A 23,077-nucleotide genomic window follows, 5' to 3' on the forward strand; every position below is an offset into this window, starting at 1 on the left:
TTGATCACCTGTCAGGTAAATCACATTACTACTTTTTAGATGGTTATACAGGCTATTTTCAAAATCATATAGCTCCTGAGGATCAGGAGAAGACTACCTTTACATGTCCCTTTAGAACGTATGCATACAAGAAGATGCCTTTTGGCTTGTGTAATGCACCGGCTACTTTCCAAAGGTTCATGATGAGCATTTTTTCTTATCTTATTGAGAGTTGTATGGAAGTTTTCATGGATGATTTTAGCGTGTATGGTGATTCTTTCAACCTTTGCTTAGATAGTTTAGCTAGAGTATTAGATAGGTGTGTTAGTTCAAACCTTGTATTAAATTTTGAAAAATGTCACTTTATGGTACAACAAGGTATTGTTCTAGGACATGTTGTTTCTAATACTGGTATTTCTGTAGATCCAGTAAAGGTAGATGTGATTTCTAGTTTATCTTACCCCTCCTCCGTGAGGGAAGTCCGTTCGTTCCTTGGTCATGCAGGTCTCTACCGGAGATTTATCAAGGACTTCAGTAAGGTAGCATTTCCTTTATCCAGACTACTGTAGAAGGATGTTGAGCTCGAGCTGAATGCAGACTACAAGGAGGCGTTTGATAAGCTGAAGCTTGCCTTGACTTAAGCTCCGATTGTGAGAGGACTCGACTGGAACCAACCTTTTGAGATTATGTGTGATGCCTCCAACCATGCAGTAGGAGTGGCGCTGGCTCAGCGCGAAGGTAAGGATCCTTTCATAATTGCTTATGCTTCTAAGACCTTAGACGCTGCTCAGTCTAATTACACTACCACTAAAAAAGAGCTTCTGGCTATTGTTTTTGTTCTGGATAAATTTTGAGCCTATCTACTTGGTACTAAGGTGGTAGTGTACTCAGACCATGCAGCTCTAAAATATTTATTAGCTAAAAAAGAGTCTAAACTAAGGTTAGTACGTTGGATACTGTTGCTGCAAGAATTTGATTTAGAAATTAAGGATAGGAGTGGTTCCCAGAATTCAGTGGCAGACCACTTGAGTCGCCTTGAGCACATTAAGGATGACTCCACTCCTATCAATGATGCTTTTCCATTTGATAGCTTGCACGCAGTATCTGAAGTAGTTCCTTGGTATGCACCTATAGCTATTTATCTAGTTAGTCATACCTTCCCTCCTGATTTTACTAAGCATCAAAGGGACAAGCTGAAAAGTGAGTCCAAATATTATATATGGGATGACCCATATTTATGGAGGTATAGTGCTGACCAGATAATCAGAAGGTGTGTGCCTCAATCAGAATTCCAATCCATTTTAGAGGCCTGCCACTCCTCTGAGAGTAGTGGACATTTTGGCCCTCAAAGAACAGTTAGAAAAATTCTAGACTGTGAATTCTGGTGGCCTACTCTTTTTAAAGATGCTACTGCCTTATGTAAATCTTGTTCCCCATGCCAACGGTTTGGTAATATATCCAAGAGGGATGAGATGCCCTAACAGCTTATGCTATTCTGTGAAATTTTTTATGTTTGGGGCATTGACTTCATGGGTCCATTCCCAAATTCTAGTGGTTTCGTATATATACTGTTAGCTGTAGATTATGTTTCTAAATGGGTGGAAGCAATTCCTACCCGTACTGATGATGCTAAAACTGTTGTTTCCTTTGTTAAAAACCATATTATCTGTCGCTTTGGGTCACCACGAGCAATTGTGAGTGATCAAGGCACTCACTTTTGTAACAGAAGATTAGCAGGTCTACTGAAGAAGCATGGGATTATTCACAAAGTAGAAACAGCCTACCCTCTCCAGACCAATGGGTAAGCCGAGGTGTCTAACAGAGAGATAAAGTACATACTAGAGAAGATAGTCAAGCCTCATAGGAAGGACTGGAGCACTAGGCTTGTAGATGCGCTTTGGACATATCGGAGAGCGTACAAGACACCCATAGGGATGAGTCCCTTCCACCTAGTCTATGGCAAAGCTTGTCACCTCCCAGTGGAGGTGGAACACAAGGCTTTCTGGGCTGTAAGGGAATGCAACATGGGATTTGAGAAGGCTGGTGCTGAAAGGAAGCTGCAACTAGCAGAACTGAGAACCTTCGACTCGAAGCTTATGACAACTCCAGATTATACAAAGAGAAGGTGAAGGCTGTGCATGACAAGCATATTGATGAGGGATAATTTATACCTTTTTTGGCATTATTTTTACATAGTTTTTAGTATGTTTTAGTTACTTTTTATTATATTTTTATTAGTTTTTATTGAAAAATCACATTTCTAGACTTTACTATGAGTTTGTGTGTTTTTCTGTGATTTCAGGTATTTTCTGGCTGAAATTGAGGGACCTGAGCAAAAATCTGATTCAGAGGCTGAAAAAGGACTGCTGATGCTATTGGATTCTGACCCTCCTCCACTCGAAGTAGATTTTCTGGAGCTACAGAAGCCCAATTGGAACGCTCTTAATTGCGTTGAAAAGTAGACATTCTGGGCTTTCCAGCAATATATAATACTCCATACTTTGCCCGAGATTTGATGGCCCAAACTGGCATCCAAAACCAGCCTAAAACATCTTGGCATAAAACGCCCAAACTGGCACCAGAATTGGAGTTAAACGCCCAAACTGGAACCAAAGCTGGCGTTTAACTCCAGGAACAGCCTACGCACGTGTAAAGTTCAATGCTCAACCCAAGCACACACCAAGTAGGCCCCAGAAGTGGATTTTTGCACTATCTGCACTTAGTTACTCAATTTCTGTAAACCTAAGTTACTAGTTTAGTATAAATAGCACTTTTTACTATTGTATTCGGATCAATCTTATGCTATCATAGACCATTGTTCACGTTTTGGAGGCTGGCCTCACAGCCATGCCTAGACCTCTTTTCACTTATATGTTTTCTACGGTGGAGTTTCTACACCCCATAGATTAAGGTGTGGAGCTCTCCTATTCTTCATGAATTAATGCAATTACTACTATTTTCCATTCAATTCACGCCTACTTCTTCTCCAAGATATACTCTCGTTCTTAATTCAATTAAGTCAGAATGAAGGGGTTATCCGTGACAATCACCCAATCTTGTTACTTGCTTAGCCAAGATCCGCGTGCTTGACAACCACAAAGCGGTCTACATGATGTTCAATGTAGTCATTGGACGACAGCTGGAGTATATTCTCTTGGATATCCAATACATAGACCGAGTTCATGAGATTAGTATCTTCGTGGTATAGGCTAGAATTATTGGCAGCCATTCCTGGGATCCGGAAAGTCTAAACCTTGTCTGTGGTATTCCGAGTAGGATCCGGGAAGGGATGACTGTGACGAGCTTCAAACCTGCGAATGTTGGGCGTAAGTGACAGTGTGCAAAAAGATCAATGGATCCTATTCCGACGCTAGCGGGAACTGACAGATGATTAGCCATGCGGTAGCTGTACCTGGTATTTTTCATCCGAGATGAGAAATCCGACAGTTGATTAGCCGTGCAGAAACCGTAGAGGACCATTTTCACTGAGAGGATCTTACAGCTTGCCATGGAAGGAAGTAACACATGGTTGGAAGAAGGCAATAGGAAAGCAGAGGTTCTGAAGCAACAAAGCATCTCCAAACGCTTATCTGAAATTTCCACCAATGAATTATATAAGTAACTCTATTTTATTTTATGTTTTATTTATATTTTAATTATCTAAAACCTCATAACCAATCGAATCCGCCTGACTGAGATTTACAAGATGACCATAGCTTGCTTCAAGTCGACAATCTCCGTGGGATCGACCCTTACTCATGTAAGGTTTATTACTTGGACGACCCAGTGCACTTGCTGGTTAGTTGTGCGGAGATGTGAAAGTGTGAATCATGATTTCCATGCACCAAGTTTTTGGCGCCGTTGCCGGGGATTGTTCGAGTTTGGATAACTGACAGTTCATCTTGTTGGTTAGATTAGGTAATTTTATTTTATGTTTAATCATTTTATTTTTTTAAAAAAATTGTGTTCTTCAAAATTTTTAAAAACGAATTCTAGAGTTTCATAAGATATGTTGAAGCCTGGCTGGCTGTTTAGCCATGTCTAATCTTTTGGACTAAGGCTTCCACTTCTCATTGACATGCTTGTATGTTTTATGCTAAAGCTTGGATGGCCATCTGGCCATGTCTAATTCTTTTGGACCAAAGCTTTAGACTAACATTGCATGATTCCTGGAATTCTTATTAAAAATTTTGTATCCCTTTATTTTCTTTTTCCAATTAATTTTCAAAAAATACAAAAAAAAATTTAATAAAATCATAAAAACCAAAAATTTTATGTTTCTTGTTTAAGTCTTGTGTCAAATTTTAAGTTTGGTGTCAATTGCATGTTTTAACTTTCTTTAAATTTTCGAAAATTCATGCATGTATTCTTCATTGATCTTCAAGTTGTTCTTGATGATTTTCCTTGTTTGATCTTTAATTTTTCTTGTTTGGTGTCTTTTCTTGTTTTTCATATGCATTTTTGAATTACTAGTGTCTCAACATTAAAAATTTTTAAGTTTGGTGTCTTGCATGTGTCTCTTTTCTTAAAAATTTTCAAAAATATGTTCTTGATGTTCATCATGATCTTCAAAGTGTTCTTGGTGTTCATCTTGACATTCAAAGTGTTCTTGCATGCATTATTTGTTTTGAGTTTAATTTCTTATGTTTTGCATCATTTAGTTGTTTTTCTCTCTCCTCATTAAAAATTCAAAAATAAAAAATAATATATTTTTCTTATTTTGCTCATAATTTTTGAAATTTTGAATTGATTTAGTCAAAAAATTTTAAAATTTAATTGTTTCTTATTAGTCAAGTCAAAATTTCAATTTAAAAATTTTATCTTTTCAAATCTTTTTCAAAAATCAAATCTTTTCCACTTTTCTCCTTAATATTTTCGAATTTTTTCTTAAAACTTTTCAAAATATTTTTCTTAATTTTATTTCAATTTTTCGAAATTATTACTAACAATTAATGTTTCGATTCAAAAATTTCAAGTTGTTACTTGCCTATTAAGAAAGGATCAATCTTTAAATTTTAGAATCATATCTTTTAGTTTCTTGTTAGTCAAATAATCAACTTTAATTTCAAAAATCAAATCTTTTTAATTTCCTTCTCAAATCTTTTTCAAAATAAATTTCAATTATATCTTTCAATCATATCTTCTTCAAAATTTAATTTCAAAATCTTTTTCTAACTTCTTATTTTTTTAAAAAAAATTATTTTCAAATATTTTTCAATTAACTACTTAACTTTTTGTTTGATTTTTGAAAGTTTTCTATTTCAATCATATCTTTTTCAAAACCACCTAACTACTTTTCTCTCTCTTATTTTCGAAAACCACTAACCACTTTTTCAAAATTCTTTTTAATTAACTAATTGCTTTAAATTTTAATTTAATTTTATTTCTCTCCCTAAATTTCAAATTCTAACTAATAACTAAAATAAAAACAAAAATATTTTTCTCTTCTTATAAATTAAAATTCGAATTTCTTCTCTCTCTCATCTCTTTCTATTTATTTTATTTATTTACTAACACTCTTCTTCTTAAAAATTCAAACCCACTCCCTCTCTCTGTGTTCGAATTCTCTTTATTTTCTCTCTAGCTCATTCTTCTATTCTTCCATTCTTCTACTCACATAAAGGAATCTCTATACTATGACATAGAGGATTCCTCTTCTTTTCTGTTCTCTTCTTTTTCATATGAGCAAGAACAAGGATAAGGACATTCTTGTTGAAACTGATCCTGAACCTGAAAGGACTCTGAAGAGGAAGCTAAGAGAAGCTAAAACACAAAATACTGGAGAGGACCTAACAGAAATTTTTGAAAAAGAAGAAGACATGGCAGCCGAAAATAACAACAATAGTGGAGATGCAAGGAAGATGCTTGGTGACTTTACTGCACCCACTTCTGACTTCTATGGAAGAAGCATCTCAATTCCTGCAATTGGAGCGAACAACTTTGAGCTTAAGCCTCAATTAGTTTCTCTAATGCAGCAGAATTGCAAGTTCCATGGACTTCCATTGGAAGATCCTCATCAGTTCTTAGCTGAATTTTTGCAAATATGTGACACTATTAAGACCAATGGGGTTAATCCCGAGGTCTACAGACTTATGTTTTTTCCCTTTGCTCTAAGAGACAGAGCTATGACATGGTTGGACTCACAACCTAAAGAAAGCCTGAACTATTGGAAAAAGTTGGTCAATGCTTTCTTGGCCAAATTCTTTCCACCTCAAAAGTTGAGCAAACTTAGAGTGGAAGTCTAAACCTTCACACAGAAGGAAGGTGAATCCCTCTATGAAGCTTGGGAAAGATACAAGCAATTGATCAGAAGGTGTCCTTCTGACATGCTTTCAGAATGGAGCATCTTATGTATATTCTATGATGGTCTGTCTTAATTGTCCAAGATGTCATTGGACCACTCTGCTGGTGGATCTCTTCATCTGAAGAAGACGCCTGCATAAGCCCAGGAACTCATTGAAATGGTTGCAAATAACCAGTTCATGTACACTTTTGAAAGAAATCCTGTGAATAGTAGGACAACTCAGAAGAAAGGAGTTCTTGAGATTGATACTCTGAATGCCATATTTGCTCAGAATAAAATATTGACTCAGCAAGTCAATATATTTTCTCAGAGTCTGACTGGAATGCAAGCTGCATCCGGCAGTGCTAAAGAAGCTTCCTCTGAAGAAGAAGCTTATGACCCTGAGAATCCTGCAATGGAAGAGGTGAATTACATGGGAGAATCCTATAGAAACACCTATAATCCTTCATGGAGGAATCATCCTAATTTCTCATGGAAGGATCAGCAGAAGCCTAATCAAGGCTTCAATAATAATGGTGGGAGAAATATGTTTGGCAATAGCAAGCCTTTTCCATCATCTTCTGAGCAACAGACAGAGACTTCTAAGCAGAGCCTCTCTAACTTTGCAACCATAGTCTCTGATCGATCTAAGACTACTCTCAGTTTCATGACTGAAACAAGATCCTCCATTAGAAATTTGGAGGCACAAGTGGGTCAACTGAGTAAAAGAGTGACTGAAACTCCTCCTACTATTCTCCCAAGCAATACAGAAGAGAATCCAAAAAGAGAGCGCAAGGCCATAAACACGTCCAACATGGCCGAACCTGTAGAGGAGGAAAAGGCAGTGATTTCCACTGAGGAAGACCTCAATGAACGTTCACTGGCCACTAAGGAGTTCCCTATTGAGGAACCAAAGGAATCTGAGGCTCATACAGAGACCATAGAGATTCCACTGAACTTACTATTGCCATTCATGAGCTCTAATGAGTATTCTTTCTCTGAAGAGGATGAAGATATTATTGAAGAGCAAGTTGCTCAGTATCTAAGAGCAATCATGAAGCTGAATGCCAAATTATTTGGTAATGAGACTTGCAAGGATGAACCTCCATTGCTCATCAATGAACTGAATACCTTGGTTCAACAGAAATTACCTCAGAAGAAACCGGATCCCAAAAAGTTCTTAATACCTTGCATCATAGGCACCATGACCTTTAAGAAGGCTCTGTGTGACCTTGGTTCAAGTATAAACCTCATGCCACTCTCTGTAATGGAGAAACTAGGGATCTTTGAGGTACAAGCTACAAGAATCTCACTAGAGATGGCAGACAATTCAAGGAAATAGGCTTATGGACTTGTAGAGGATGTCTTAGTAAAAGTTGAAGGCTTTTACATCCCTGCTGATTTCATAATCCTAGACATTGGGAAGGATGAAGATGAATCTATCATCCTTGAAAGACCCTTCCTAGCCACAGCAAGAGCTGTGATTGATGTGGCCAGAGGAGAGTTAGTCCTTCAATTGAATGAGGACTACTTTGTGTTTAAGGCTCAAGGATCTTCTTCTGTAACCATGGAAGGAAGCATGAAAATCTTCTCTCAGTACAGAGTCAAACAGAACCCCCACACTCAACTTCTAAGTTTGGTGTTGGGAGGCGATCATCAAGCTCTAAATCTCTGTGAAGCTCTCTAAGAGCTCACTGTCAAGCTATTGACGTTAAAGAAGAGCTTGTTGGGAGGCAACCCAATGTTACTTAATTATATTTATTTATTTTCCATTGTTATTTTATGTTTCTCTTAGGTTGATGATCATGTGAAGTCATAAAAATAACTGAAAATTAAAGCAAAATGAAAAACAGCATCAATAGCACACCCTGGAGGACAAGCTTACTGCCGTTTAAACGTCAGTAAGGATAGCAGAATGGGCGTTAAAAGCCCAGCCTGGCAGCATTCTGGGGGTTAAATGCTAGAATGGGTAGCACTCTAGATGTTTAACGCCAGAAAAGGCTGTCTGGCGTCTGGCTGGCGTTAAACGCCATAAATGGGCAGCAGACTGGCGTTTAACGCCAGGAAAGGTAGCAGAACTGGCGTTTAACGCCAGAAAAGGTAGCAGAGCTGGCGTTAAACACCAGGATTGGCACACAATGGGCGTTTGAACGCCAGATTGGTGTAGGGAGCAGAATTCCTTGACACCTCAAGATCTGTGGACCCCACAGGATCCCCACCTACCCCACCTCTTCTTCTCTCCTCTTCATATCTTTCCATAACACTCTTTCCCAAATACCCTTGACCAATCCCATCAATAACTCTTTCCCATATACCCTTCACCTATCAAATCCTACCATTTTTCCCATATTTTCTTCACCACTCACATCCATCTATCATAAACCCCACCTACCTCACCATTCAAATTCAAACCATTTCCCTTCCAAACCCACCCCTTCATAGACGAATTCCCTCTCTCCCCTACCCTATAAATAACCCTCCTCACTACCTCAACTTTCACACATCACAAACACTTCTTTCCACCTTGGCCGAACCACTCACCTCCCTCCATCTCCTCCATTTCTTCTTCTTCTACTCCTTTCTTTCTTCTTTTGCTCGAGGACGAGAAAACCTTTTAAGTTTGGTGTGAAAAAAGCCCTGCTTTTTTGTTTTACAAGATGACCATAGCTTACTTCAAGCCAACAATCTCTATGGGATCGACCCTTACTCACGTAAGGTTTATTACTTGGACGACCCAGTGCACTTGCTGGTTAGTTGTGTGGAGATGTGAAAAGTGTGAATCACGATTTCCGTGCACCACATATCAAGAGACAAGAGTTCAGACCTGGGGAGCTAGTTCTCCTTTACAACTCAAGGCTGAGACTTATGCCAGGAAAGCTGAGATCCAGATGGGAAGGCCCCTACAGAGTAGAGAAGGCAGAGCCATACGAAGTCTTCCACCTAAGACATCCTTCAAGTTCCAAATTCATCAAGGTCAATGGACATTGCTTAAAGCTTTATCATGGTGAGAAGATGAAGGAAAATAAAGAGCTAAAGGTCTTTCTCTTGGAGGACCCACCAACAGAAGCAGATTGAGCTTGTGGACCGTCCAACTTAAGGACGTAAAAGTAAAGTGCTTGGTGGGAGACAACCACCATGGTATGATCGTTCCATTTTCATTCCTAGTTTTATTTTCTTTTTCCATAGTGTTCATTCATAATTTCATAGTGTTCATTCATAAAAAAAAAGCACACGACGCGCAAGAATCGCTGACGCGTACGCGTCATATGTGTGTGCGTGAAAAATAAAAATTGAACAGAGAGTTGGGCAGGAGTGGTGCTGGTGGCGTGCCTTGCGAACCAGCAAGCCCACGCGTACGCGTCCCTCACGCGTACGCGTCGCTTGCGTTTTCACCAGTCCATGCATACGCGTCCCCCACGCATACGCGTGACCCTGCAAATCGGCGTAAATGGGTGTATGACTAGAGAGTTATGATGTTGTGGGGCTGAAATTGTGCTGGGAGCACAAGCCCTATCATGCGTACGCACCCCTGACGCGTACGTGTTGTTTTCCCATCCAGGCCATCCACGCGTGCGCATCCCTGACGTGCACGCGTCATATGCATTTTTGGCTCTCGTGCGTATCTGAACAGAGAGTTGTGCGTGCGCGGGGTTGCCTTCGCACCAATTGCACAACCCATATCACGCGTACACGTCGCTTGGAAATTGCGCAACCCACGCGTACGTATGATGCACGCGTACGCGTCGCATGCGACGCACAATTTATCCACTTCAGCGCCTGATTTCAAATCTCCTCTCCCCCAATCCTAATTCTTTTCAATCCTAATTATTTCTTCCTTCTTTCTTTCTTCTTCCTTATTCTTTCTTAGTTTCTACTACTTTCTTCCTTCCCTCTTCATCTTCTTCATCAAAGTTCTTTTCTTCCTCCCATCTACTCTTTCATTATTGCATTTATTTATGTTTCTTTCTTCTCTGTCTTTCTTTTAGCTTAATTATTTATGGTTTCTTTTTCTTGCATTCTTATGTTGGTATTAGAGTTTTATTTGGGTATTCCCTTACTATAATGAAGCTTGTGGATATTATGAGGAGTGATTTGACAATTGATATTTTAATTTGGCTCTCATACACATTTGAATTATATTATTTTCATTCCTACTTTAACTTGCTCACCAAGTGTTTGTGAAAAGGCCTATGGCATCTTGAACTCTATTTTGTTTTACCCTTTTACTTGAATGCCTCTTTTTCACAACATTTGTACTCCACATGTATTTGGGATTATTATTCACAATTGTTATCATTACACATGCTCTTTAATTTGGCACATTTACTACTTGATACTTGAGCTATGCTTCTCATGCCTGTTTCTGCATGCCATAAACACTCCTGCATCTATTTATTATGAATTGCCCTCTTGATCTTCATTGATGTATTATCTACATATTGTAGCTACCATGTATTTAAGCTACCATCTTTTCTTTGGCATTCATTATCACTTGGACTTTTCTCCCTTCTGGTTCTTTAGTTATCTATCTTTAATATTCTTCCTTTTCTTTCTTCTTTAGACATGGGTACCAAGAAAGGAAAAGAGAAAGCCACTGACAAGACACCAGCAAGGAGAGGAACTAAGAGAACACTGGCTAAAGCACTTCCATCTATCAGTGTCAAGCCACCAACAAAGCGGGTGAAAAGGATTATGAAAGTTGATGAATCCGAGAAAGCCTTGCCCACCCGGAACTCCACACGGTTTACTAACCGTTATTGCGAACAGATGTTCCCCATCCTAGCTGAGAGGAACTACAACAATGAGCATCTACTCATTGTCCCAACACACTTTGTTGATTTTGTGGAGCCCTGAATAGAGAGGAGACAGTGCAAATTTTTGAGGAGGCAGTCGCGAGAGGCCAACTTATCATGGGTAGTTGAATTCTACTCAAACTTCTACTCACCTACTCTGCAGACTGTTTTCGTCCGTCAACAGCAGGTCCCTGTCTCCGAAAGTGCCATACAGAGAGCATTGGACCTTTCACCTAGTCCTAAGGGATGGGATGCATATCAAGAAGCATCTCATAAGCGCTAGATGTATCAATTTGATTGGGATAGCGTACTTGGAGTTATAGCCCGACCTGGCAGCAAGTGGATCTACAGGCAGCATCGTTCAAAATCCAAGAGCATCTCAGCCCAGTCACTCACCCTGGAGGCTCACGTGTGGGCACAGATTATGTCCTACTATGCCTTTCCGAGCACTCACGAGTTGACCTCCACAGCAGACATGGCTGTCCTCATCTGGTGCATCCTGACAGAGCAACCCCTCAACCTGCCCCGACACATCCGGGATGCCATAGGACATGTACAAATTATGGATAACCTGCCTTTTCCCGCCTTCGTTTCAGATTTAGTCTCTGCAGCAGGTGTATCATATTGGGCAGGAGACACGACGGTCATGATCCCTAGAGCTGACCAGTATGTCCCGAATGGGAAGTACATCTGGCCGCCAGTTCCCTCTGCGAGACAGCTGATGCGTGAGCATCTTTTCTATCTTTTTCTAGTGAATTTGCATCTAAATTGTTGAGTTTAATAAAGAATTAATTATCTTTTAGCCAATATGGATGCTACTTTGAGTCTTTTGCAATTTTGTTTATTTTAGGTAGCATTTGGCGGAATTTGATGGAGTTTCTGCAGCACAAGAATCAAAGGAGATGGCAGCAAGAAGCGACGCGTATGCGTGACTGACGCGTACGCGTGATTTGGAGCTTTCCATGGCGACGCGTGCGCGTGACTGACGCGTACACGTGATTTGAAGATTTGCACAGCGACGCATGCGCGTGACCGACGCGTCCGCGTGACTCGCAGAAAAGACCATCGACGCGTACGCATGATTCACGCATACGGGTGACATGCGCCACGTGCAGAAAACGCAGAAAAACACTGGGGGAAATTTCTGGGCTATTTTGACCAGTTTCCAGCCCAGAAAGTACAGATTAGAAGCTGCAGAATGGACAAAATAAGTGGTCCCCACCCATCAACTGAAGACTTGCTAATTATTCTGATTTAAATTCAAATATTATTTTAGGAAAAGATATTATTATTTTAGTTTTAAAAATTTGAATTTTATATTTATTAGGATTAGATATAAAAGGGATTCCAACAGGGGGGTTCCAGCACAACATTCTTAACACAACATTATTCCATTCCAATTTGCAATCCTTATTATGCTCTGAACCATGAGCAACTAAACCTCCACTGTTAAGGTTAGGAGCTTTGTCTATTTGTATGAATTGATTTTATTGCTTTTTCTATTTTAATTTATGCATGGATTTATCATTTAAGAATTATTTTCGCTCTTTATCTTATGAATTTGGGTGGAACGGAAGTATGACCCTTTTTCTATTTGAGTTCTTGTAAAACTTAGAAAAGCTCTTTACTTGAACAACAGCTTGAAAACATATTCTTCTAAATTTTAATTATCTGGATTTAACAGGATATGTGACATATAATCCTTTTATTTTTGGGTAATTAGAGTTTTTGTGGCATGTAAACTGGAATTTGATCATGTAGCTTCTAATTAGAATTAATTGACCAAGGAATTGGCAGTTGATGAATTTTAGAGGAGACTAGAAAGGTCTAAGGAATTAGGGTCTAGTCACATATAGTTTGCCATAAATTAAATCCTACATAATTAAAATAGTTAGTAAGAAAAGTAATCTGGAAAAATAGATAACTCTGAAACCTTAACTACTTTTTCCATATTTTATTCCTCACCTATTCACCTGCCTGTCTTCAACTTTGAATTTACTCTTTAATGTTTTGAACTTCCAAACACTATTTTTTGTTTGTCTAACTAAGCCTATCACTCAATTATTGTTGCTTAATCCATCAATCCTCGTGGGATCGACCCTTACTCACGTAAGGTATTACTTGGTACGACCCGGTGCACTTGCCGGTTAGTAGTGTGGTTATAAATTCCGTACCACCAGCCTGCAAGTCCATCTTTGGATGCTCCTCCTTCTTCTACTCCACCATCATCCACATCACAAGCACCATACATCCATCAGATGTTCCTTCAGATCCTTGAGAGGTTCGACCGGCAAGACCGACGAATGGAGCAAATGGAGCGCCGTAACAAGTGCCGATACAACTACCTGAAGGACCTCATAGTTGGTACACACCCACCTCCAGAACCAAAGGACACCCGAGACTCTCCTTCACCCAGTAGCACAGGCAGCCAAGGCAAACCAGACACTGGAGGCGACGCTTCCAGCCCTCCTTTGCTCCTTACTGATGGCACGGAGGACCGTGCCAAACCTTAAGTGTGGGGAGGTCAGTCCTTGACTTTCGGAGGTAACTTTTATCTCTTAACACTAACATTTGACTTTTTCCTTTGTTAGATAGGATAAATTGCATGTTAATAATTGTTTGCATGTATGTTTTGCTTGGTTAAAGTAATGAGTCTCCTTTCAAGACCCTTTTTATAGCATTTCTCTAATGTAAATTGATAAATTATGTTAAACTTGTTTGAAGACTGTAAATTGGAACATGAATTATAGCTAAGAACACACAAACTGGTGAGATTTGAGCTTAATTACATGGTTATACTATTTAACCATAATATTTTATTCTTGTGTGTTTTCTTCTCTATGATTGTAAGATATATTTTGTTCCATTCCATATGTCCACTGTTTAGTATATTTACATGCTTGCATATGATTGAGGCCATCATTTGTTATTAGCTCACTTATCCCAAATAGCCTACCCTTTCAATCACCTTTGTTTGCCACCTTGAGCCTTTTAATCCCCGTTTGTTCTATATTTTACCACATCACTAGCCTTAAAGCAAAAAAACAATTAATTACCCCAATTAAATCTTTGGTTAGCTTAAGTTAGAGATTGTGTGTCAATTAAGTGTGGAGAACTGTGGGAACTTGGGTTGATAAAAGTGTGCTGTATTTTATTAACAAAAATATTGTGAATTTGGGTACCTACTCATGTGAGACCAGAAAAATTAAAAAAAATCCATATGCATTGATATGTTATGTTTGCTTTTATATTTAAAAAAACCAAAAAATATTCAAATAAATAAATAAATAAGGGGACAAAATTTCTCCAAGGTTAAGTTTAATAAAAGATCAATGCATATGTGAAAAAAATTAAAGAAAAGTTGATGCATGAGTATGTGATGCAAAAGTGAGAATACTGGGTAGCTAGGCATGATTTTGGAATTACATAGAGAATGTGTGTGTTAGGTGAGAGCTTAGGTTAGTCAAAGATTCATATTATAGCTCACTTGGCCATACATATATCCTCATCTTTACCTTAGCCCCATTACAACCTTGAAAAGACCTCATGATGTTTGCATTGGTATACTAAATTTTTGTTGATTAGTTAGATGAAGAACAAAGTCTAAAAAGCATGATTAGAGAAGAGTAGAGTGATTAACCCTAGACACTTGAGCAATTAGAGTGCATATACACTACCAGTGAGGGTTCAATGCTTGATTCTATGTTCCCTGCTTTCATGAACTATCTTCTTACAAGTTTACTTGTCTCTTATTGTATGATTTGAATTAGTGGAATCTGATTTATGTTTGTCTTGAAGAGCTTATTTACTTTTGACCAAGTAAGACAAAATCATCTCAGCATATAGTTGCATTCACAGGTTACATCTCATGAGTCTTACTTTCCCCTATTCATCCTTTTGTCTCCTTGAGCTTAGCATGAGGACATGCTAATGTTTAAGTGTGGGGAGATTGATAAACCACTATTTTATGGTTTATCTTGTGCTCAATTGAGTGGTTTTATCAAGTCTTTGCACACTTATTCATACAATTTGCATGCTTTTAAAATTCCTTCTTAGTTTTATTCTATGATTGAAAACTTGCTTCCTAAGCCTTTAAATTGTGTAGTTTTAATTCCTCTTTTTACCATTCGATGTCGTGATCTGTACGTTAAGTGTTTTCAGGCCTTATATGACAGGAATGGCTTAGAGGATGGAAAGGAAGCTTGCGTAAATGGAAGGAGCACAAGAAATAAAGGAGACAACCAGCGAGGAGCGATGCGCACGCATGGCTCACGCGTGCGCGTGAATTGGAGTTTGCACGACGACGCGTGCATGTGACTAGCGCAGAAGACAAGTGACGCATACGCGTGACTGATGCGTATGTGTGACCAAGAATTTTGTTAATCGACGCGTACGCGTGACTGACGCGTACGCGTGACATGCGCTTCCTGCAGAAATCACAGAAAATGTTGGGGGCAATTTTGGGCCAAGTTTGGACCCAGTTTCCGACCCAGAAACACAGACTAGAGCTAGGAGACAAGCAGAGACTAAACACACTGATGAGCGGATATTTTATACGCTTTTTGGGGATAATTTCATATAGTTTTTAGTATGTTTTAGTTAGTTGTTAGTCTCGTTCTATTAGTTTTTAGGAAAAATTCATATTTCTAGACTTTACTATGAGTTGTGTGTTTTTCTGTAATTTCAGGTATTTTTCTGGCTGAAATTGAAGGAGCTGAGCAAAAATCTGATTCAGGCTGAAAAAGGACTGCTGATGCTGTTGGATTCTGACCTCCCTGCACTCAAAGTGGAATTTCTGGAGCTACAAAACTCGAAATGGCATGCTTCCAATTGCGTTGGAAAGTAGACATCCAGGGCTTTCCAGAAATATATAATAGTCCATACTTTGCACAAGAATAGATGACGTAAACTGGCGTTCCACGCCAGTCCTCTGCCCAATTCTGGCGTCCAGCGCCAGAAAAGGATCAAAAGCTGGAGTTGAACGCCCAAACTGGCATAAAAACTGGCGTTCAACTCCACAAATGGTCTCTGCACGTGAATTGCTTAAGTCTCAGCCCCAGCACACACCAAGTGGGCCCCAGAAGTGGATCTCTGCATCATCCATCATAGTCTACTCATATGTTGTAACCCTAGGCTACTAGTTTAGTATTTAAACAACTTTTAGAGACTTATTTTGTATCTCAGGACATTTCAGATCTAAACTTTGTATTTTCTGACGGCATGAGTCTCTAAACCCCATTGTTGGGGGTGAGGAGCTCTGCTGTGTCTCGATGAATTAATGCAAGTATTTCTGTTTTCCATTCAAACACGCTTGTTCCTATCTAAGATGTTCATTCGCGCTTAACTGTGATGAAGGTGATGATCCGTGACATTCATCACCTTCCTCAAACCATGAACGTGTGCCTGACAACCACCTCCGTTCTATATCCGATTGAATGAGTATCTCTGAGATCTCTTAATCAGAATCTCCGTGGTATAAGCTAGAACTGATGGCGGCATTCATGAGAATCCAGAAAGTCTAAACCTTGTCTGTGGTATTCCGAGTAGGATTCAAGGATTGAGTGAATGTGACGAGCTTCAAACTCCTGAAGGCTGGGCGTTAGTGACAGATGCAAAAGGATATTAAATCCTATTCCAACCGGATCGAGAACCAACCAGTGATTAGCCGTGCTGTGACAGAGCGCGTGAGCGTAGTTTTCACTGGAAGGATGGAAGGTAGCCATTGACAACGGTGATCCACCAACACACAGCTTGCCATAGGAGGACGTGCGTGCGTGAATCAGAAGACAGAGGAAAGTAGAGATTCAGAAGACAAAGCATCTCCAAAACTCTAACATATTCTCCATTACTGCACAACAAGTAACCTTTAATTTATGCTCTCTTGGTTATTCACAATTCAACTGATAAACATAATTGACTTCCTGACTAAGATTTACAAGATAACCATAGATTGCTTCAAACCAACAATCTCCGTGGGATTCGACCCTTACTCACGTAAGGTATTACTTGGACGACCCAGTGCACTTGCTGGTTAGTGGTACGCGTTGTGAAAAGTGTGATTCACAATTCGTGCACCAAGTTTTTGGCGCCGTTGCCGGGGATTGTTCGTGTTTGGACAACTAACGGCTTATTTTGTTGCTTAGATTAGGAAAAATTTTCTCTTTTTTGGTTTAGAGTCTTTTATTATTTATCCCTTGTTAAAACACTTTAAATTTATAGCTCAGTTAATTAGAACGTGGTGTTTATGTTCATGGTAATTGACTATCATATTTTTTAAAACCTTTTTCAAAAATAATTTTTCTGTTAAATCCTGTGCCAAACTTTAAGTTTGGTGTTTTCAAAAATAATCTTTCTTAAAATTTTCGAAAATTTTCATAACTCATTTGGCTAGAGTGTTAATCTGTGTTCTTGGTAATTGGGTTAGAGTCTTTTATATTCTTTTCAAAACCTTCTTTTTCATAAATAATATTTTTTCTATTAAATCTTGTGCCAAACTTTAAGTTTGGTGTTTTCTTGTTGATTTCCCTTTGGTTTTCGAAAATTTTGGTTTAGTTTTCTAAAAAATTTTAAGTTTGGTGTTCTTTCTTCATGTTCTTGTGTTCTTGTGAGTCTTCAAAGTGTTCTTGAGTTTTCCTTGTGTCTTGATCTTAAAATTTTTAAGTTTGGTGTTCCTTGGTGTTTTCCCTCCAAAATTTTCAAAAACAAGGGGCATCAGATCTAAAAATTTTAAATCTTGTACTATTTTATTGTTTTTCTCTCTCCTCACTAAATTCAAAAATATCTTTTCAAAATATCTTTTCTAACTTCCTAACTTCTTATCTTTTCAAAATTTGTTTCAACTAACTAACTAACTTTTTGTTTGTTTCTTAACTTTTTCAAAACTACCTAACTAACTCTCTCCCTCTAATTTTTGAAAATATCTTCCCTCTTTTTCAAAAATTTCTTTTTTAACTAATTAATTTTTATTCTCTTTTACGAAAAAAAAATTTAATTTCAAAATTCAAATTCTTTTTAGTTATTTTATTTTATTTAAGTATTTACTTCTTATAAAATAAAATAAATAAAAAGATAAATCAGTCCAAGTTATATCCATATATCCATCATGGACATAAGTGGAAATGAACAGTCCAGGAGGACTCTGGGGTCATATTCTAACCCCTCTACTGCTTCATATGGAAGTAGTATCTGTATACCTTCCATTGGAGTTAGTAGCTTTGAGTTGAATCCTCAGCTCATTATCATGGTGCAGCAAAGTTGCCAGTATTCTGGTCTTCCACAGGAAGAACCTACAGAGTTTCTGGCACAGTTTCTACAGATTGCTGACACAGTACATGATAAAGAAATAGATCAGGATGTCTACAGACTATTACTGTTTCCATTTGCGGTAAAAGATCAAGCTAAGAGGTGGTTGAATAACCAACCTAAGGCCAGCACAAGGACATGGAAACAGCTGACAGAAAAATTCCTGAATCAATATTTCCCTCCAAAAAGGATGACACAGCTAAGGCTGGACATCCAAGGCTTTAAACAAGGAGATAATGAATCTCTTTATGATGCCTGGGAGAGATACAGAGAGATGCTACGAAAATGCCCCTCTGAAATGTTTTCAGAGTGGGTTCAGTTAGACATCTTCTACTATGGGCTTGCAGAAGGAGCTCAGATGTCTCTAGATTACTCAGCTGGTGGATCTATCCATATGAGAAAGACAATTGAAGAGGCTCAAGAGCTCATTGATACAGTTGCCAGGAATCAGCATCTGTATCTAAGCAGCAACCCTTCCATGAATGAAGAGGTTAAAACAGTAACTGCTGAATTCAGTACTGTAAAACAAGCTGCTGAATTCAATCAGCAATTGGATTTTCTAACAAAGCAGCTAGCTGAATTCAAGGACAGGCTACAAGAGACAAGGATAGCTAATATACAGATGGACGAACAGTTTAAGCAAACAAAGCAGCAGCTATCAAGGCAAATAGCAGAAGAATGCCAAGCAGTTCAATTAAGAAGTGGGAAAACATTAAATACCCCACCTCAAGGCATCAAAAATTCAAGAAATGAGCAACCCACCAAAGATTCACCTGAGGACAGTAAGAGCCCAGGGAAAAATAATTCTGGCACTAAAACGCCAGAAAATGGGTGGAAGGCTGGCGCTGAACGCCCAGACCATGCCCAAAACTGGCGTTCAGCGCCAGAAACAAGGCAGGATTGGCGTTCAACGCCAGAAATGGGCAAGAATCTGGCGTTGAACGCCCAAATGGGGCAGAGTCCAGCGTTGAACGCCCAACATGGGCACATTTCTGGCGTTCAAGCGCCAGGAACAGACAGTGAGCTGGCGTCTAACGTCACTCCAGCTTCTGACTCTGGCACTCAATTGCCAGTGAGGGATCAGACACACACAAGTGCTGATAACAACCCCTCTAAAAAGGCTTCTTTAACCACTAAGGTTGAGGAATATAAAGCCAAGATACCTTATCCTCAAAAACTCCAGAAAGAGGAGCAGGATAAGCAATTTGCTCGCTTTGCAGATTATCTAAGGACTCTTGAAATAAAGATTCCATTTGCAGAGGCACTTGAGCAAATACCTTCTTATGCCAAGTTCATGAAAGAGATCTTGAGTCATAAAAAGGAGTGGAGAGAAACAGAAAGAGTTCTCCTCACTGAAGAATGCAGTGCGGTCATTCTGAAAAGCTTTCCTGAAAAGCTTAAAGACCCTGGGAGTTTTCTGATACCATGCATATTAGAAGGTGATTGCACCAAGACAGCTTTATGCGATCTTGGGGCAAGCATCAACCTGATACCTGCATCCACTATCAGGAAGCTTGGCTTAACTGAAGAAGTTAAACCAACCCGGATATGTCTCCAACTTGCTGATGGTTCCACTAAATACCCATCAGGCGTGATTGAGGACATGATTGTCAGAGTTGGGCCATTCGCCTTTCCCACTGACTTTGTTGTGCTGGAAATGGAGGAGCACAAGAGTGCTACTCTCATTCTAGGAAGACCCTTCCTAGCAACTGGACGATCCCTCATTGATGTCCAACAGGGGGAAATAACCCTGAGAGTCAATGATGATGAGTTTAAGTTGAACGCTGTCAAAGCCATGCAGCATCCAGACACATCAACAGACTGCATGAAAGTTGATCTCATTGACTCTTTGGTAGAAGAGATCAACATGGCTGAGAGTCTCGAATCAGAGTTGGAAGACATCTTTAAAGATGTTCAGCCTGATTTGGAGGATTCAGAGGACATGGAAGAGCCTCTGAACTTTCTTCTGAAAGAGGAAAAACCTCCTAAACCCGAGCTCAAGCTGCTACCACCATCCTTGAAATACGTATTTCTGGGAGAAGGTGACACTTTTCCAGTGATCATAAGCTCTGCTTTAAATTCACAGGAAGAGGAAGCACTTATTCAAGTGCTAAGGACACACAAGACAGCTCTTGGGTGGTCCATAGGTGACCTTAAGGGCATAAGCCCAGCTAGATGCATGCACAAAATCCTATTGGAGGATAATGCCAAACCAGTGGTTCAACCACAGAGGCGGCTAAATCCAGCCATGAAGGAAGTGGTGCAGAAAGAGGTCACCAAATTACTAGAGGCTGGGATTATTTATCCCATTTCTGATAGCCCCTGGGTGAGCCCTGTTCAAGTCGTCCCAAAAAAGGGAGGCATGACAGTGATTCATAATGAAAAAAATGAACTGGTTCCTACAAGAACAGTTACAGGGTGGCGCATGTGTATTGACTACAGAAGGCTCAATACAGCCACCAGAAAGGATCATTTTCCTTTACCATTCATAGACCAGATGCTAGAGAGACTAGCAGGTCATGATTATTACTGCTTTTTGGATGGCTATTCAGGCTATAACCAGATTGCAGTGGATCCCCAGGATCAAGAGAAAACAGCATTCACATGTTCATCTGGAGTGTTTGCTTATAGAAGGATGCCATTTGGGCTATGTAATGCGCCTGCAACCTTCCAGAGATGCATGCTCTCTATTTTCTCTGACATGGTGGAAAAATTTCTGGAAGTCTTCATGGATGACTTCTCAGTATATGGAGACTCATTCAGCTCCTGTCTTGATCACCTGAAACTTGTTCTGAAAAGATGCCAAGAAACCAACCTAGTTTTAAACTGGGAAAAGTGTCACTTCATGGTGACTGAAGGAATTGTTCTTGGGCATAAAATCTCAAACAAGGGAATAGAGGTGGATCAAGCAAAAATAGAGGTAATTGAAAAATTACCACCACCTGCCAATGTTAAGGCAATCAGAAGCTTTCTGGGGCATGCAGGATTCTATAGGAGGTTTATAAAGGATTTTTCAAAAATCGCAAAACCTCTAAGCAATCTGCTAGCTGCTAACACGCCATTTGTGTTTGACACAGCATGCCTACAGGCGTTTGAAACGCTGAAAGCTAAGCTGGTCACAACACCAGTCATTTCTGCACCAGACTGGACATTGCCATTTGAGTTAATATGTGATGCCAGTAATCATGCCATTGGTGCAGTATTGGGACAGAGGCATGACAAGCTTCTGCATGTCATTTATTATGCCAGTCGCGTTCTAAATGATGCCCAGAAAAATTACACAACCACAGAAAAAGAACTACTTGCAGTGGTTTACGCCATTGACAAGTTCAGATCATACTTAGTAGGATCAAAAGTGATTGTGTATACGGACCATGCTGCTCTTAAATATCTACTCACAAAGCAGGATTCAAAACCCAGGCTCATCAGATGGGTATTGCTTCTGCAAGAGTTTGATATAGAAATAAGAGACAGAAAAAGGACAGAGAACCAAGTGGCTGATCATCTGTCCCGGATAGAGCCAGTGGAAGGGACGTCCCTCCCCTTTCTTGAGATCTCTGAGACGTTCCCTGATGAGCATCTATTTGCCATTCAGGAAGCACCATGGTTTGCCGATATTGCAAACTATAAAGCTGCAAGGTTCATACCCAAGGAGTACAATAGAATACAAAAAAAGAAACTAATTACTGATGCAAAGTACTACTTGTGGGATGAGCCCTATCTCTTTAAGAGATGTGCAGACGGAATTATCCGTAGGTGTGTCCCCAGAGAGGAAGCACAGAGAATCCTATGGCATTGCCATGGATCTCAATATGGAGGCCATTTCGGAGGTGAGCGAACAGCCACCAAGGTCCTCCAATGTGGCTTCTATTGGCCAACACTCTATAAAGATTCCCGAGAGTTTGTACGTAATTGTGACAGTTGCCAAAGAGCTGGTAATCTGCCTCATGGTTACGCCATGCCTCAACAAGGAATCTTGGAAATAGAGTTGTTTGATGTATGGGGAATTGACTTCATGGGACCTTTCCCACCATCATACTCAAACACTTATATTCTGGTGGCAGTTGACTATGTATCAAAATGGGTTGAGGCTATTGCCACTCCCACTAATGATACTAAAACAGTGCTGAAGTTCCTCCAGAAACACATCTTTAGCAGGTTTGGTGTCCCTAGAGTGTTAATCAGTGATGGGGGCACTCACTTCTGCAATAAACAGCTTTACTCTGCCATGGTTCGGTATGGAATTCGCCACAAAGTGGCCACACCATATCATCCACAAACCAATGGGCAAGCTGAAGTCTCTAACAGAGAATTAAAGAGAATCCTGGAACGGACAGTAAATACCCGTAGAAAGGATTGGGCAAGGAGCTTGGATGATGCTCTGTGGGCTTACAGAATAGCATTCAAGACCCCTATAGGGACCTCTCCATACCAACTTGTGTATGGTAAGGCATGCCACTTGCCCGTGGAACTGGAACATAAGGCCTACTGGGCAACCAGATTCCTAAACTTTGATGCCAAATTAGCAGGAGAAAAACGATTGCTCCAGCTAAATGAGCTAGAGGAATTCAGATTCACAGCTTTCGAAAATGCCAAGCTTTATAAAGAAAAATCAAAAAAATGGCATGACAGAAAGCTGTCATCTAGAATCTTTGAACCAGGACAGAAGGTCCTGTTGTTTAACTCTAGACTCAGGCTATTCCCTGGGAAACTGAAATCC

General features: G+C 39.6%; 1 non-coding gene across 1 annotated transcript; it reads right to left on the reverse strand.

Moving 5' to 3' along the window:
* Positions 1–6,203: 6,203 nt before the first annotated feature.
* On the reverse strand, positions 6,204–6,311 carry LOC112753930 (small nucleolar RNA R71). Its single transcript, XR_003178290.1, has one exon. It is a non-coding gene; the product is annotated as a small nucleolar RNA R71 (small nucleolar RNA).
* Positions 6,312–23,077: the final 16,766 nt, after the last annotated feature.

Source organism: Arachis hypogaea, chromosome 15 (genome assembly GCF_003086295.3).
Source record: "Arachis hypogaea cultivar Tifrunner chromosome 15, arahy.Tifrunner.gnm2.J5K5, whole genome shotgun sequence".
NCBI classification, from domain to species: domain Eukaryota; kingdom Viridiplantae; phylum Streptophyta; class Magnoliopsida; order Fabales; family Fabaceae; genus Arachis; species Arachis hypogaea.